Source organism: Phodopus roborovskii, unplaced genomic scaffold (genome assembly GCF_943737965.1).
Source record: "Phodopus roborovskii unplaced genomic scaffold, PHOROB, whole genome shotgun sequence".
Taxonomy (NCBI): Eukaryota; Metazoa; Chordata; class Mammalia; order Rodentia; family Cricetidae; genus Phodopus; species Phodopus roborovskii.
In genome coordinates, this window is record NW_026125281.1 from 37,340,306 (window position 1) to 37,353,176 (window position 12,871).

The 12,871-nt window shown below is 44.1% G+C and overlaps 1 protein-coding gene across 1 annotated transcript in view; it reads right to left on the minus strand.

Moving 5' to 3' along the window:
* The window catches only part of Maml2 (mastermind like transcriptional coactivator 2), a 309,684-nt gene that overhangs the window by 290,374 nt on the left and 6,439 nt on the right, over window positions 1-12,871 (minus strand). The gene's annotated exons all lie outside the window — the stretch shown is intronic.

Here is a 12,871-nt window from a genome sequence, read left to right on the forward strand (position 1 = left end):
AAGCCACACCCTTAAAGAAAACTGCCTGTACCCTCTAGAAGTTATCTGTCCTAGCTCCTCAGTTAGGGCTCATGAGTGCCTTTCCACTTCATGCTAGAATGCTGACTGTCTTAACTACATTTAGGAAGAGTTAAGTGGAGGAATTTGGGGGAAATATGATCAAAATTATTGTATTAAATTCACAAAGAATTAATAAAATATTTAAAAAAAAATAAGCCGGGTGGCGATGGCAGGTGCTATTAATCCCAGCACTTGAGAGGCAGAGGTAGGCAGATCTCTGTGTTTTTGGCCAGCCTGATCGACAAGAAGAGCTCCAGGATGGCCAGGACTGTTACACAGAGAAACCCGGTCTTGAAAAACCAAAATGTAAACAAACAAACAAACAAACAAACAAGTAAAATACTTGCACCTTGACAAAGGGGAACAAGAATGAAAAGGCATAAACTCCTTGCTTTATGGGCTGGCTTAGCCTCCTGCCATTGAATGTTCCATAGCATAGCTAATGATTATAGACATGCCATAGCATGGCTAATGATTATAGTCAACGGTGGGTTGGTGCCCTAGAAGGCTAAGAGAAGGGACATTTTTTATGCACTACCTCAGTCCCATATTAACTTTGTTCAACAACCGCAAGAGTGTAATTCTAGTGGGTCTCTAACACTTGTGTGAGGTCAAGCTCATGACAGTTCGGATGAGGGACCCTGTTGTTTCCAGGGAGGACTCATATGGAACACCCTCATCTCCCCCAGGAGCAGATAAAACTTAGGGCAGAATGGACCATTCCCATTTGGGGCTTAGCTGTGTCTCTCCCCTTTTCTTACCCATCTTCTGTGATGGTCTTCAATTCATTAAGACTTTAATTAGAAAGGGGGCAGGCGAGGAGGGAGAGATGGAGGAATAGAGAGAGGAAGAGAGAGAGGGAGAGAGAGAGATTGTACATATTCCTCTAAGTGTGGTGTGGGCTGGCCTAGAAACTTCCAAGGACTCTTCCTGTCTCTCCCTCCCATCTTGCCACAGGGACACTGGAATTACAGATGTGAACCGCTTTACCTGGGTTCTAGAAATTCCAAGTCTGGGTTATCATGATTGCATGATAAGTACTTCACCTCTAGGTCTTCTCTCCAGCCCCATGCATCTGGGTTTCTTATCATGGAAATCAACTGTCTAGCATGCATAGTGAACAAGTGCTTGCTCCAAGTAGAACATCTTATCTTTGAAAGCATTTTAAAGGGAGTGAGATTGCAAAGCTAGAACAGGAGACATGGCAATTAGAGAACACACTACTGGAAGAGAAAGTATGTGGGAGCCATGTGCTGGCCTGTGTTTGCGCTCCTCTGCCCGTGGTGTAAGGATTTTACTGGAGGAGCAAAATCAACACCAAAGCCAAAACCCTCCCAAAGCGAGTTAGCTTGGGAGCTTCATGAGTGGCGGCTGTCCACGCGGCAGGGCCATGTCATAACCCCAGCAAACAGCAAACACACACACACTCCTCTTATACATGTGACGACCTCCGAGGGCAGGTGGGCCCCCCTGATGCTCCACTCTTGGTGAAATGCTAACCCTGAGGAAAGCTAGTGTTCCTCCTGGGATGAGTCCGAGAATTCGCCCAGCATTGCTGCAAGACTCTTACTTAAATCACAGGAGGAAAAAGCCAGAGTATGATCTCTGAACATGTAAGTTCCAGAATCTCCTGCTGTAAGCCATGAGTCATAGTCTCAAAAGATTAAGATGTCTTTTGTTGTCCTACGTTCCTTAAAGGGATCAAAGAAATAGATATATGTGCTAAGCCCTTTTCTTCACCAAATTCCTGATATTGGGTGAGGTCCTCAGAGATAACAGTCCAGAGATAACAACAGTCCTTGAACGTACCTGTAAGCAAGTGCTTAGGATTTGGAGTAGAGATTAAGATCTCCTAATGGGACGACAAAAGAATTTAGAACTTAAATATGTCGTCTATAGAATGTTGTTATTATAAATACGCATGATTTTAAGAGCATAAACAGTTTACACAGCCAACTGGATTGACTTCTTTGAGCAGTTCCAATCATTTAAACATGTGCATCAAATACTACCCCACCCCATGCATGTTTGATTGGCATTTGTCAGAGTAAAATGATCCAGCAGTCCATTTCTTCCTCCTCAAATTACCAATATGACTAGACCATCAAATGAAGCAACTAAATGTCAATTGCTTTTTTTTTTTTTTTCTTTTTTCTTTCTTGGGCTTTTTATTTTTATTTATTTATTTTTTTTCTGTGAAGTCATACGGTTTTGAGTTAGACAAATGGAAAATAACAATCCTGGAGACGGAACTTTTATTTTTTATTTATTTTTTTTCATCATAACAACTTTTCAACAGCTATGCCGCTTGGGTAAATACCAGCAAAGAGACAGAGAGCCCAGTCACAACACGTGTTTACAACTATGTTAGAGGCTCTTAAAAAACAGGGTGCTTGATGGTCCACTGCCAAGATAGAACTCCAGCAGCCTAGGGTGCACAACTAATAAGAACAGTCCGTGTGCTGTAGGAAAAGCTGCACGCCAGCCTTCGCGTCCTCAGGAAGACAAGGAGAGACCATTTAAAGGCAGGGGTGAAGAGACAGGGCAGGAAGCCTGCAAATGTGAGAGGTCGCTTAGAAAACAAGCAGAAGGAAGCCCTGCCTGGGGCTGCGGCAGCGGCTGCGCAGGCGGAAGAGAATGAAAACAGCAGGCCCAGGAACCGAACCGCTGGTTTTTAGAAAGCAGGGACCAGGCGCCCAGACAGATGAGACAACAAAGAGCAGAGTTAGCAAGCAGGCACAAAACAAGACATATTTGCTTTTTGAGCAGATCCCTGAAACTAGAACGAGCAGAACTCAGCCTAGGAAACAACTCCGCGGCTCTCTTGGAGCTTGCTGCCCTGTGGAGAGAGTGATCACCCTACCCCAGGATTCCTCCGGTTCTTCTTTCTGCTACCCCAAGCCTTGACATCCCTTGTTTTGGCCCTTGGAGCACTTTGGGAATCTGACAAAACCATAGAACATACTCACTTTGTAAGCCAGTATAGAACCCTGCATTCGATACAGGGGAACTTGAAAAATCAAGCAAGCAAGCAAGCAAGCAAGCAAACAAACAAACAAAAACCCAACCAAACAAATTCATGCTGGTGAAATGGTTTCATCCCACACAAAGACCTGAGATCTTACATGACCCCAACTGGATGGCATTCCCCTACATATGGAATTGGGGTGGGGGATGGGAGGGGAGGGTGGTTAGAGTGCATGTGAGAGGGCAGAGAGGGTAAAATGGAGGGAGGGAGGGAGGGAGGGAGAGGGAACTGGGATCGACATGTAAAATAATAAATTAAAAAAAAAATGCTTTGACTCCAAAATTTAAATTCAAGGACAAGTTACTGGGGAAAAGGATTTGTATTTTTGTTTCCACAGAAAATGAAAAGCTGTGAATTCCTTCCAGACTAAGGTGGTTTGATCACGCCAGACCACCTGAAATAGAGTACCAGGTGATCCTACATTCAATACAGCTGGACAAAGCATCCTGACAGACTACAGCCAGGATTTCTCAATCTTCTTAGAATCCCCCATGACAGCGCCCCTTACCAGCAGGAAGTAGTTTGGAAAGAACGACGCCCAAATTCCCAAAGGTTGTCTATAAATGTTTGTTTTCATTTAAATGGACTTGGTTATATAAAATAAATAAATAAATAAATAAATAAATAAAAAGACCTGAGATCTGTCCGCACAATGCAAGTGCAAAAAGCTAGGGCAGATGATCAGATGATATGTGTTTGGAATCCCTTTACTGCAGAAGTAGAGACAGGAGGATGTCGGGCTCTCTGGCTAGGTAGCTTAGCATCCTTGATGAGTCCCGGGATAGTGAAAGACTCTGTTTAACAACAGCAAACAAAAATCGCCTGAGGAACCACAGCCAAGGCGCCCTCCAGCCTCATCATATATGCACACACCAGTATCTCAGAAGCATGCATGCATCGATTTGCACACACACAAAAGTTTGTGTTTGTGTATTTGCTAGTGCAGTTCAACGTTTACTGATGCGTGCATGCTAGATGTCTGACACGACAGTAGAACTTGAATCAGAGATAAATAAAACATACCTTTATCTCCATTGAAAAGCTCATTGATTATATGAGCCCATGTCCATGTTCTTTTAGCAAAAAAACAAATTTAAAAAATTAAAAAATCATCAACTCACAGGAACGTATTCTCCATTTGGATTCGAAATGCTTACAAAAGCCACTCCTAAGCAAGAGCTATTATTCTTTCTTGTAAGTACCATCTAAGATCTTTATTCAAAAAAGAGTCACAGGACAGAGGAAAACTGAAGACCAGTCTTGGTTCCCGTGAAGCCTTTCCTTTGATTTCTTCTTCAAAATGACTGCGTACCTCTTACCCACAACCTGCAAATGGACTCTTTGGAATCATAAGAAGCATGGCAGCTAAGTGTTCAGTTTCAAAAACTAAACCGTATTTTCACCTTGCCTTGTGTTCTTATAAATTAATGGTTGAAAGAAGGAGGAGGAGGAAGAGGAGGAAAAAAAGGAAGAAGAGGAGGAGGAAAAGAAGAAGGAGAAGGAGGAGGAGGAGGAGAAGAAGAAGAGGAGACCCTTCCTTTTAGACTCCTTTACTCTAGATTTGGTGTGACTAAGAGTCCAACATCCTCATTCCATTCATGAATACCATTCTTTCTAGAAGAGTCACTGGCTTCGAGTTCTGTATGGGTGAGCTTGTGAGAGCCAGAGACCTTCAGCATCCCAATGTAGCTGTGAATGCAGTTAAGGATTTGTGCCTCAGCTGCTCAAGGTTGCTGCTAGTGTGCCCTGGATTGGGCTACAGGCTGGCAGGCACTTAGAGCAAAGCCCTTCCTTCGCACTTGTCTGTAAAATCCGTTCCACAGAGAACATGTGGAGATGTGTGGCCCTGTAGTCACTATGCGGCACAGTATCCTTTCTCAACTTCTCCAAGTATGTTTCTCACGTGTAATGTACAGATAGCTATGTGATATTTACTGATAGCACGGGGTTTCTGTGAGGAAAAGGTGGGTGGTGTGCACATTAGGTACTACTATGTTCACAGCCAGTGCTTCTGTGTTGCTGGAGTTTTCTTTCCAGCCAGGTTTGGCTGCTTCAGCTCCAAACTGACACACAGAAATACTATATTAAGTATTAAACTATTGACCGATGGCTAGGGCTTCTTATTGGCTAGCTCTGTCTAATTATTTACCTATAACTATAAATCTATGCATTTCCACATGGCCTTATCTTACCAGAGAACGTCTGGCATCTCTTATTTTCCCAGTCTCTACACGGTATCTCCTCGAGGTCTCTCCCTGCCTACCTTTCCCAGAAGTCTTCTAGTCCCGCCTATCTTCCTGCCTCTATTAGCAAACAGTGTTTTATTCATCAACCAATAAGAGAAACATATACAGAAGGACCTCCCCATCACTTCTGCACACTTCCTGACAGTTGGCTATGCCACTGCCCCCCTGGTACTAATTTCCCAACCACTGCTTTCTCCAGTTCTATTTCTTCCTCTTCCCTCCTTCCTTCCTCCCTCTCTCCCCTCTCTCCAACCTTCCTCGGTCCTACCCTTCCTTCCTTTCTTCCTTTTCTTTTTCAGTGCTGAAGATCAAGCCCAGCTCCTTCACACCGGCCAGTGAGTGTATTAGTGATCAACATCCCCACCCAATATTTCACAGTCTAAAGCAGAGCGGCATTCTCCATGAAAGAAACTGTCAGGATTTTATCTTCGGTTCTTGAGCCTCAGTGAATTCTGATTAAAGGCCTGTGATAGTTCTAAGGCACCAAAGCGTCAAGACCAGCATTCCCCTCCACAGGTGAAAGCACCCTGAAGGCTGGGTGGACACACGGCCAGAGCTGAGCTGCTGTGCCGAAGGAGGCCTTCTACTGTGAGGACATAGGTTTTTCTTGTAGCTCTCACTTTCCAGAGTGTTCCTCAGATCTGCTTTCCTGTAATTAACCCAGATCTGTCTTCAGACAGCTACTTCAACTAAGGAACCAGGTACTGTGAGGTGTAACATTGGGTTTGCCATGTTCTTTCAGTAGATGACTTCATGTCTTTACATTACAATGTAAGCTCTGTCCCATGATTGGCCTGATGTCCCAGCACATGATAAGTATCCAACATCTACGCATTTACCCTTTTACTCACACCAACACGATCCTCCCATAAGGGACAAGATTAGAATTTGAACATGGAAAAAATTTTAAGGCATTATCTACCCTCTGGGTTTTTTTTAGTGGGATCCTGCTGTTAACCACATTATTCTCTCTCTCTCTCTCTCTCTCTCTCTCTCTCTCTCTCTGTGTGTGTGTGTGTGTGTGTGTGTGTGTGTGTGTGTGTGTGTGTGTGTCTATCCTAGGTACATGTATGTTAAATTCATTACTAAGTATGTGTCACCTTGGATAATCTCTTCTCCCCATCTTCCTACTCTCTAGTCTCTGATACCCACATATGATAACTATAGGTTACTGTATAGCTCCAGGACTTAAGGGCCGGGATACTTATTGTAAACAGGACTGTCATGGCTTCTGGTCTCATGGAGTTTATAGTCCCACTGGGGAAAGCGAAGAGAATTTTCATCTAATAATCTAAACAAACAACAAAAAAAAAAAAAAAAAAAAAAAAAAAAAAAATCCAGGCTATTTAGGGGCCACTGGGGAAAAAGTCGATATCTCTGTGACTCCAACCTAAGAGACAACGAAGCCCTTCAGTGAGCACCGTGACGACCACAACCAAAGGAGATGTCTCCATTCCTGCCCGCTACACATCGCTTTGTTAAGAAAATGTACCCAGCTGTCCCCGAGCCTCAGATTCTGAGAGTCACAGAGATACGGAAGAGGTTGTGCTCTGGCTACTTCTTGGGGGCGGTGAGGTCCTCTCCCTTTAATATTTGGGGGAAATGCCTCCTTTGTTGGCGCATTGGAGCCGATCCTGCTTATTTCTCCTTTCCACTTCTATCAAATCCCGGAATGGAGCCGAGTTCTCAGGGCTTAGGGCTGCCCTAGGGAAATAGGTGATTATGCCCTGCTTAGGGCTTTAGTGATAAGGAAAAAAAAAAAAAAAAAAAAAAAAAAAAACAGAAAAGAAAAAAATAGCAGTGAGCTGAATCCCATCCCCCAACCAATTTCTCTGCGTCTCTCTTTTCTCGTTCCCCTTTAAAGAGGAAACATATTTTAAAGATGAAGTGGTGACAAGGACAAAATCCCATCCATCAATCTGCACTTCTCAATTGTTATGTGTCTGTGGGGGAGAGACAAACAGACTGGGGGGGGGGAGGAGGCGGGCGGGGGAGGCTGATGTGTGATGTGTGCACCGAACACCCATCAACTCCGAGCAAGGCATGGCTTTTCATTTCCTATGCTTTGTTACCTGCTGCTATCGTTTCATGGTGGCACTCAATTTGGGGACATCCCTTGCTCCACAGAAATGCTGCAAGTGTAGTTAGTGGGTATGGAATGGGGGAATTAGGGCTCCAGCTACAAGCAAATTAAACAAAGCCTGCTCATGCAACCATGGTTTTTAGGCTGTCTATCCCTGCCCCCCCCCCAGCACTGATGAATGAATACTGCTGCCCTCTGCCCCTTCTGACATGGGCCTAACTTGTGGATTGTCTTTTCCAATATCTTTTTTTTTTTTTAAAAAAAAAAAAAGCAAATCATATCTATCTTTGTTAATGCTTTATTGATTGTCCAATAGATTTATTTAAGGAGACACTAAAGTCTCAGAAATAAAAGCCATATATATGGGAAATATTCAAAAGTGTATCATACAAAAACAGGCCTCAGTGGTGACCCAAGCCGCTCAACAGGTTCTTGTTTTAAAATGACAATGCTGAGAAGAAACGATAATCTAAAAGGGGGGAGAGGAAGAAAGTCAGTACCAATGTAATGAAGGACTTGAGTTGCACTGTTAGGGGGCATCCTAGGATCTCAGGTCTGCTCCTTAGGCTAGTCTATTGCTATTTCCTAATAATCACAGCATGCAGGTCTAATCTGATATTCCAACTTTTTATTTCTTTATTCATGTATTCATTGTGAATGTAAGATAAGAGATAAAGCAAGACACACAGAGTAGGGTCATTTTCTACAGAAAAGCAAGGGGGAATCGAAAAGAATGATTTTGAAGATGGAATCTGTTTCTTCCCTGAATCCCATCCTAGCTCACCAAGCCTTCTGTGACCTCAAGGATCGAATGCAATTACACCGGCCATACAGACTTGCTACGCTGTCTGAGTCTCCCAAGGGCAGCATAACAGTACAAGGGGGGGGGATGACATCTTTACGAGGGTTAACCCTTTTCTATTTTAAGAGTAGACTACCGAAGGCACATGTGACCCCTGGAGCGTAACAAGAATGCTGGAAATCTGGTAGTTAGGAGAGCCCATCATTTAGAAGGGGCAGGGGGATCACGTTCCAAGGAACAGTCAGCCGGGGAAGCCTGGGAGAATCTGGGTGCACATGGGAGGAAAGTGGGGTGTGGACGGAAGGGGGTTGGACATGCAAAGCAAGGAGGTTAGTGTCTGTTGGTCTGCGCCAAGAGCTTGGACGCACTCTGTTGCACCTCAAGTTTCCTCAAGTATTGTCTAGTTTAACACCACAACCTTTGGAGAGTCAGACTACTATCTTAAAGCAACGCAACCTTGGAAACATGGCTAAAGCCAGAAGCCATTGCCTTGATTTGTCTCCAGCACCGATCAGTCAACCTTTGTGACATTGTAAGCCACCCCAAACTTAGTGGCTCGGCACAACCAAGCAGAATTCCTCGTGGTTCTGTAGGGCTGCCATGTAGAGTGGTTTCCCAGCAGGGTGTGCTGATATGGGGGAGGTGTTGCTCACATGAGGACAGTAGTACCCTTTGCAGGAAGGGTGCTTTGGTTTTTCTGAATGTGGATATTCAGCCTCCAGGCAGGGCACAGCTTCTTGGGTCTGGGATCTAAGTGGACTACTTCAAGGACATCTTCAGGTGTATCATGATGCTATTTTTGTCACATACAGTCAGTTAAAGCAAGTCAGGAGGCCACATACGAGTCAAAGGAGGAAATAGCAGCCGTTGTCTTTATGTGTGGGAATATACCACTAGAAAGGGCTGTGTGACACTGAAGAGATTTCACGATCATTTAAAAACTGCCCTACAGAAAGATTCCAATACCCATTCACATCCTGCAGCACAATTTCAGTGTTACGTGCATGCTCTGCTATTACATTTCTCATAGGTTTCTAAAGTTATCTTGATAAATGACACTTTGTATAGCTTGGAACAGATGTGAGAATCCCTTGGCGCTCCTGCTAGCTAATTTTGTTGTTTGTTTGTTTGTTTTGTTTTAATGAGCTTTAATCTCCTCATCTATGAAAAGAGAGTGTGGTCTGTTTTCTCTCTGCAGGCTCATACGGGTCTATAAATTGTAGAATAATGGTCTATTTTTAGAGCGACAAGAACTAGCCCTCTAGGGGGACAGGCAGGATGGAGATGAGAGGAAGCAGAGAAAGAGATGGCTTCTGTGTGTGACATACTCCCTTGCATGTTGTGAGCAGAGGATTTAGGAGAGAGAGGTAAGGAAACTCCTTCCCCTGTGAGCATGTAATCCTGCATAATCTGGCTTCTGGCCTAGACGTTTTCATTTATTATACGTTAAGCAGCACAGGACAAGCCTAACATCGGGGATTACAGGGTGAGTCTGCTCTGAGGGCCTCTGGATCTAGTTAGACAAAACGAGTCCCCTGCACCACACACACACACACACACACACACACACACACACACACACACACACACACGAAGAAGAAGGCAAGTGAAAGTCTCCCCAGCCAGTGTGTCCCTGCAGGAAATGGTTGGCTGGGGCTCTCTCAGAAAGATATTGTTGCCTGGCCTATGGAAGATCAGGTTCCCAAGGAGAAAACCAATGTTTAATTTAGCACAAAGACGGCTCAGACTTTCTCTCTGGGGGACTGAGCTTGCAAACAGATCCACATGCAAAGGATCTAAGCCAGCAAAGGAGGCACTCTCTGGTACAATGCTTGGGATTTGGACCCAAACTTTACTAAACGGTCACGTCTGCTGCTTTGCTCAGGAGGGCTGCTGCCCAGGTCTCCATTCTGTGCTGCCGTAAGACAACTGCATGAATGCCACCAGCAGGAGCACCTACCTGCCTCACTTACACAGTGCTAAGTGGCCATCAGATGGCAAAGCATAGCTGTTTAGCACTTAGGTGAACCATGGCCACAATCAAAAATTTGATCTCTCAGCTGCTCATCCACAGAATGCTTTGTTATATGGTTTGGATTCTAGAGATCCCCAGAAAGGAACAAATTATACCTACGTATGGCAACCATCATTGCAGAGACCCATTCAATGTATACTGACCCAGGGAAGTCCCGCTTTCTTGCACCCTACTCGGCTGACATGACTTTGAGATATTACTGTGCCCTGGTGTCTGTTAGAAGACATTTGCTGGAACTTATTGTGAGTATGGATGGGTGTGTATCTGTGAAGGTGCAGATAAGCGGGTTCCGGTTACATATGTGTGTGAAGTTGTCAGCTTCTTGTGTAGTTCCTCAGAAGCCATCTACTTGGTTTCCCACTGGAGCTCATCAAGTGAGCCAGAGGCTGGTGAGCGAGTCCTCGGGATCCTCAGCATGAGGACTAAAAGTGTGGGCTACCACTCCTGGCTTTACATTTGCGTGCTGGGGAGACCTGAACCCAGGTCTTCGTGTGCTGTGAGCACTTTACCAACTGAGCCATCTCCCCAGCCTTGGCTTGAACTTTCTGCTCAAATCCACCTGGAGTTCTTGAAAAATATTGTTGAAGAGCAAGGACTTCAGAGTGTTGGGCTTCACACCGGTGAGAGCTATTAGTGTGTTAGGTAAGATCCATTAAGGTAACTCAGCCATGTTTCTGGCAGAAGAGAAACTTAAAACCAACAATGTTAATGGTTCCATATCCCATAGGAACCTGCCGGCATGACTCAGGGAGAAAAGTACCCCACTCAAAATGAGAATAAAACAAAATAAAAGCAGGCGAGTTTGATGTTACATTTTGTAAAGGAAGGGAACTGGGATCTCAGCTTAAATGATAGGAGCAAGCAAATCGAGAAACACATTGTGACTATATTCTTTCTATGAGTTAGAACCAGTGTCCAGGACACCACAGGAACGTGAGAACGTGGTCCACAGAATCAACGCAGCAGGCCCACAGAAAGCAAAGGGATAAACAGGCTATCAGAGCTAGGTCTTCTGCATAAACATTACGGTTGTTAACTTGGTATTCTTGTGGGACTCCTAACAGTGGTAATGGAGGTGTCTCTTTCGCTGGCACTTGGGGCCCTTTTCCTCCTACAGGTTTGCCTACTCCAGCCTTGATCGGAGGGTTTTTGTTCAGTCCTATTGTTGTTATGTGTTATGTTGTGTTCAGTTGAGATTCCTGGGAGGCCTGCATATTTTTGTTTTTAACTGAGGAAGAGTAGGTCTGGTGGTGGTGGTGGGGGGGTGTTGGGAAGAGTTGGGGGGGTTGTTGGGAAGAGTTGAGGGAGAGGAAACTGCAGTTGGGATGTAATTTATGAGAGAAAAATAAAAAATTCAAATAAATAAATGAACAGATAAACAAATTATCCTTCCACAAGTATCATCCGCTGAAGCACAGAGAAATTCTTTGTTGCCTCTTCTCTCTAAGTGTATCCTGCTTCGGCTGAGAACTGCTGTCATTCCATTTGCTTTGAAGCCCTGGAAACATCCGTTTTCGTGTTTCTTACAGAAAGGTCCTGAGCAAAGAAATGATACACCCGGACAGGGACCGTAACCGTGGGCTGCTCATGGCTGGGAAGTTTCTCCTGCTTCCCACTCGCACACTGAGCTAATAAATTCCTTCACAAGAGTCTACTTTGAGAAGCATAAATTCTCCACTGCAAGGGCTTTCTAATTTTTTTTTTAATATGAGACTGGGTTTATTTTTAGAACTGTTTGCTAATTTGAATTAAAAATTTAGTTAAATTGTTAAGTTGAGGCTAGTCCCTTCAAAGGATTCAACATCTGCATAGATAATTTACATAACTCATTTATTCAATAACCACACACTCTACAGGTAGAACGGGGACTTGGAATATATTCTAGAAGTACACAGCCAAGAAGGTACGCCCCGTCAAGATCTAGACTGGATTTGTTGAGTCTCCCAAGGATAGCAGATGTATTGCTTGGTTTTGTTCTCAACAATGCAACAAGAACACTCTGCTAATATGTTAGTGGATCCCAGATGATAATAAACTAAACCACAGAGGGAAGCTAGGTAACACAGGACCCTGCACTACTGATTCTCAGTAAACATCGACGAGAGATGCCATGCTTTGCAATGAATGTCTGTTGTACTTCTGGATGTAGATACTTGGGCTAGGTTGTTCAAGCATACTGTTTCTTATATAAGCAGTAACAACTATAGTTTACTGATCCTCTATATGGGGCCAGGCATTTGATTCACTTAGTGACGAACTATAAGAAGTTAGATCTACCATCATCATTTTTAAGGAAACGGAGGCAGGGGGATTTAGCTGACTTCACCGGGCGTGACCCAGTTGAGCGGTGATAAACCTGGTCATCTTACCCCAGATCTCAGACTCATTTTAACTGCTCTGCTACCTTACCTCTTTTAGGAATCCAACTTCAACATCTGACTTCTATCCATCCAGCTCTAATAATTCTAAGGGGGAAAATATGGTCCCAAATCTCTCATTATGTAAAGCCAGCAGTGTGCAGATCACAGAAGAGTGAATCTTTTCCCCAAATTCTGAAAACCACCCAGGCCTAAATTTTGATGTTTGATTTCTAAACCTTTGCTCAAACCATGAAGAA